The sequence below is a fragment of the Poromitra crassiceps genome (genome assembly GCF_964638095.1).
Source record: "Poromitra crassiceps genome assembly, chromosome: 28".
Taxonomy (NCBI): Eukaryota; Metazoa; Chordata; class Actinopteri; order Beryciformes; family Melamphaidae; genus Poromitra; species Poromitra crassiceps.
The window spans coordinates 18413938-18418937 of record NC_139651.1 but is presented as its reverse complement, the minus strand read 5'-3'; the positions used below and the strand labels follow the sequence as shown (position 1 = coordinate 18418937).

The window sequence follows — 5000 nt, the reverse complement described above, 5'->3', positions numbered from 1 at the left end:
TCTGTTGCCTCTGTCACATCTCTGTTGTTTTAGCGTAGCGTCATGCTCCACATCATCTCCTGCCCCAGGACGTGTGGGAGAAAGCTTCGCTTCCATTCAGCTTTCATCAATTCACTGACATATTGGAGTAACTTCTTACAATTTGCTATGCCATAAACCAGCGTCCAGTTCTTTTTGTCACTTCCAGCTATTTTCATACGCTGTTAATAGTTTAGAAAAATGGCAAGAGGAGCCGACAGCCACACAGGGGTGCTAATCTGTTTCTGTCCATCAAAACCACTATAATGAATAACTTCTGGTCTCTGTCAAAACAGTTGAGACTTAGATCGCAACGTGTGCCCAGTAAGTTTCAAACTGATATCTGATATCTGTGTGGTTAGTTGAATTCACTTGATTGCCTTCATTAATTAAACTAGCCTGATATTTTGTTGAATAGTCATATTTGTTTTTAATTTAGGCTTTTGATGAGGTCAAATGAACAGAGGCCATGTTCACATTACAGGCAAATCCGATTTGCTGATAAAGTCATTAATCATCATTATCTTGATTGGTTTTCCAAATCTGATTTGGGAGTGTGGCCGCACTGCCACAAATCTGATTTTCAAGTCGGATCTGTGTGTCCAGACCTAAACAGCCTATCTGCATGGGTTGCTATGGTAACGACGTGGGCGTCAGTAAATACGTACGTTGGTGACGTGGTTTTCCTGCGCAGAAGCATTTGATGACGACGAGTTGCGAGTGACGTTCAAATCAGATTTGGTGGATCTGCGCGTCCGGACTGAAGACACATCAGTCAAAAGCACATTTGAAGCAGATTGGAAACTACCTCCATATGTGGTTTGGGACAAGTGACACAAATCAGACTTGGAGCGTCCAGACTCATAAACCCAATCTGGATAGAATCATTAATAGGTCACTAAAGTTCACAGATCAGATTTGGCCTCCTAGTCTGAACATGGCCAGAGATTCATTCATCCCATCAGGCCCTGATCATTTATGATTTCCTGCTAACAACACTGTGATGCAAGACCTTATTGTTACCAGCTCTACTGGTATCAATATATCAATATGCAGACTGGATTCATTTGGCTAGAATATCTGAGGGGCTTCTATTGGTTAGCATCAGTTTAATGTGTGTGTGCATGCTGTTCTGTTCTAAAAACATGCTGTGTGCACGAGGTTCAGCCATGCTTTGTGTCTGTCTGTCTGTGTCCGTCAAGATTTATCACACACATGATGTCACTCAACTGAAAATGATGTTACGCAGTTGCCTCAACTGTGATGTCACTCAGGCAGTTGTGATGTAATCAGTAGGGATGTCACAATATATCGCGATATCAAAACGTGACAATACGTATCGTTGAGATGAAATCTCATATCGTGAGAAAAAGAAGCTGAACATGGTGGCACTGATCTGCATCTGATTGCATGCTCGCTCTCCTCTTCATTGCTTTGTTTGAAGAGACGAGGGACGTTACAGACACACGGAGGATGAAAATGGTGAAATTACTCGTGTAGGATGCCCCCTCAACTTACAAATCGATTGCAAAAGAATATTGTTCAAATATCGTATCGTTATCGTGAACCCAATACCGTGTATCGTATCGTATCGTGAACCGAGTGTGTCGTGACACCCCTAGTAATCAGTGATGTCACTCGAGCAACTGTGATCTTTCTTACACCAATAATCACAGTTGCTCGAGGAAGATGATCCTACTAGATGATTGCGTGATCACTTCCAGTTGAGTGACGAGCAAGCTTCAAGGACCAGACAAGCTGCCCTGTTTGTAGCACGAGGTGTTCGTTTGTAGAAGATGAACTGCACCGCTTACTTCAGCACCTGGGTGTGATTGTCTCCCACATAACCATCCACAGAGCTTCTTTCCACACCCGATCAAACGCTTTCTTCAAGTCCATAAAGTTAAAGTTCTGTTGGCCTCTGTATTTCTTGCCCAAGTTTCTCACATTCTGTGATTTGTTCAACTGTGCTGAGTCCACTCTGGAAGCCTTATTCTTCTGATAAGAAGCTCTCATCTTCATCCATTTATGATTCTCAACAAGACCTTGCTTGGGTGGCTTATGAGGCTTATGGTCCTGCAGTTGTTACATTTATAGAGGTTTCCTTTCTTTGGGATTATCAAGGATTGTGTCCATTGTGATGGCCTCTCTCCACTCTTCCAGACTGAGTTGCAGATCTTATGGTGTTATCTTCTCCCCCACTCTCGATTCATTCTGCCGGTATGTTGTGGAACCCTGCGGCTTTCCCACTTTTCAATTTCCTCACAGCTTCTTCCACTTCACTTCTCAATATCTCCACTTCATCATCTTCATCCACACTGGGTCCAGGTTGGTAAGTATGCTTGCATCAGTTGCGATGGGATAGTTGTAACGTTGTTTTATGTATTCCATCCATCTTTTCTGTGTCATTCCATTCTCTGTTAGCGGTTTACCACTAGCATCTTCGATTACAGAAGTTTTAACCGTCTTCTCTCTGGTTAGCTGCTGCACGGCTTCATACGCTACTTTCGAGTTATTCTCAAATCCGCGCTGGATTTCATCACATTTAGCTTGTTTTCTTTTCGCAATTTAGAGTTTGCATCTCTGTATTTCAGGGTGTTCGCATCATCCTCATATCTTTTAGCTTTTAGATCTAGCCTTTTGTTGCAGTTCCTCAGAATTTGTGCAATCATCCAAAGACTTCTAGGGCTGTTTCCTTCATAGCATTTGTGAAGGTGTCAGTCATATCTTGCGTATCTGTCATTCCCAAGTTTTCTGCCGGTTGTTATTTGGAATTCTTCTAGTACATCTGGGTCTTTGAGTCTTCTGATGTTGTACTTCACCATCACTTTAGAGGATGTCCTCTTTATGTTCTTCACTTTCAGTTTCATTGTCATCATGGCAAGATTGTGATCACTGCCAATGTCGGCTCCCGGGAACCACCGCGTTTTGCTTCCATTCATGCTGCTGGCACATTTTTTGTCTACAAGGATGTAATCAATCTGATTCTTGGTGGTTCCATCAGCTGCTGTGCATGTGGCTCGTCTGGAGATCAGGTGCTGTCCATGTGGCTCGTCTGGAGATCAGGTGCTGTCCATGTGGCTCGTCTGGAGATGTTGTGACTGAAGCAATCACTAGGTCGTGCGTCTTTGCAAATTCCAGTAGACGGAGTCATCTTTCGTCAGTTGTTCCTAAACCAAATTGACCTGTAGTTCCTTTCCAGTTTGTGTGCACATCTACCAATCTTTGCACTCCAGGCGCCTTGAATGATAGTGCTGTCTTTCTTTGGTATGTTGGCAACAGTTATTTGAAGGAGAGAACAGCCAGCAGCACACTTGAATGTCCTTTCAAAAGCTTCATCCATCATCTGGGCAGTCAGCTACAACGGACGTCTCAGCCAAACAGGCCTTCTTCAGTGTTGAAGAAGGCCTGTTTGGCTGAATGTAAATGGCCTGCATTTATATAGCGCTTTTATCCAAAGCGCTTTACAATGAGTAGATAGTCTACATTCACCCATTCATACACCAATGGCGGCAGGCTGCCACGCAGGGTGCCTGCACACCATCGGGAGCAAGGAGGGTTAAGTGTCTTGCCCAAGGACACAACAACAGCAGCTGGGAGGGAGCGGGGATCGAACCACCAACCCTTGCGCCATTGGCCGACCCGCTCTACCTCCTGAGCTAAAGCCGCCCCATTCCCGACATGCTAGGTTGACATACATATATGTATGTATATATACATTATATATATCACAGGAGGTTTTTCTAGTGAGAAGAGATGGGGGATTTTAGATAATAATATATATATTTTTTATAAAATATCAATCAAATGTGTTTTTTCTTAATAAAAATCCTATTCTTAAAATGCTTCAACAACAGTGACACCTGTAGGGCACTGATGGAGCGGCATGCAGACAGAGTCTGTGCCAGGTCTGTGCCAGTGGGTCTGTCCCTCAGGGCTACAGAAAAAAAACATTCCCGCCTAGGGCGTTTCATTTCCTCGGCAATTTATCTCATGCTAAATATGATTGGTTGAAAAACTCATGCACTTCACAGGGAACAGTGAAGCCTAAACTGCCCTCACCAATCACTACCAATCAATTAATTTATTCAACCTAATTGGTTGTTGATTGGATAGATCGATAAGATTGTCATTGTATTGTCCAATGATGAATGAGTCTGTCTCAAAATCTTGTTGAATCCAGCTCCATTGTCTAGGAAGTGAATGCTGACATCAAGATTCCACTTTGCTGTGATGACATGACAGTAATAGATAGATTTACACAGTAGCAGCATATTATATTTTCCCCTTTTTATTATTTTTGATCAAGCAGTAAGTTAGCTTACAAGCCAGACAGTTGTTGCATTGCATTACGTGAGCCAACACGAGAGTTTAGAGCGGGCGGCCGCGGTATGCGCGGCGGACACAAATCTCCGCAAACACTGGGATATATGCAACGTCATCGGCTGCACGCGATTACAGACGGCAAGGATGTGCAAGTAAGTCAATTTAGTTCAAGTTATCCGGGTCTTCTAGTAAATTCGGCGTGCAAATGGTCCACCAAGCAGCGCTATTTTTTCGTATTAACGTTTCATGCTGCATAGCCTGTCATTTTTCCTAATAAAAACCGCAACCTTAAACTCCCACATTTTTTTACTGAATTTGGCCTGTAAATCGATGGCTGGCAGGGAGCTCATTTTTAAAGCTAGAGTGGTGATCTTTATACCATATGAAAGTAGAAGAAATAAGGAATCGATTGGGACCAAGCATGTCAACCTAGCATGTCGGGAATGGGGCGGTAAATAACGCTCCAAAGTTGATTAATTGGAATGTAACTAAATGAGTATGTTGATAGTGCAGGGGAAGCCGCACACTCTGGTTCCAGATGCAAGAAAGTGTAATTTAACACTATTTGACAACAGTTTCGGCCGTAGCCTTTGCCAAGTCTCATACAAACACAGTGCAAGACAGCCATTATAAAGACAGGTGGGCTGATTGAATGG

At 43.2% G+C, this 5000-nt stretch overlaps 1 protein-coding gene across 1 annotated transcript in view; it reads left to right on the top strand.

Moving 5' to 3' along the window:
* LOC310799496 (collagen and calcium-binding EGF domain-containing protein 1-like) overlaps window positions 1–5000 on the top strand; it is a gene marked incomplete at its 3' end in the record, with an annotated part of 215930 nt that overhangs the window by 21155 nt on the left and 189775 nt on the right. The gene's annotated exons all lie outside the window — the stretch shown is intronic.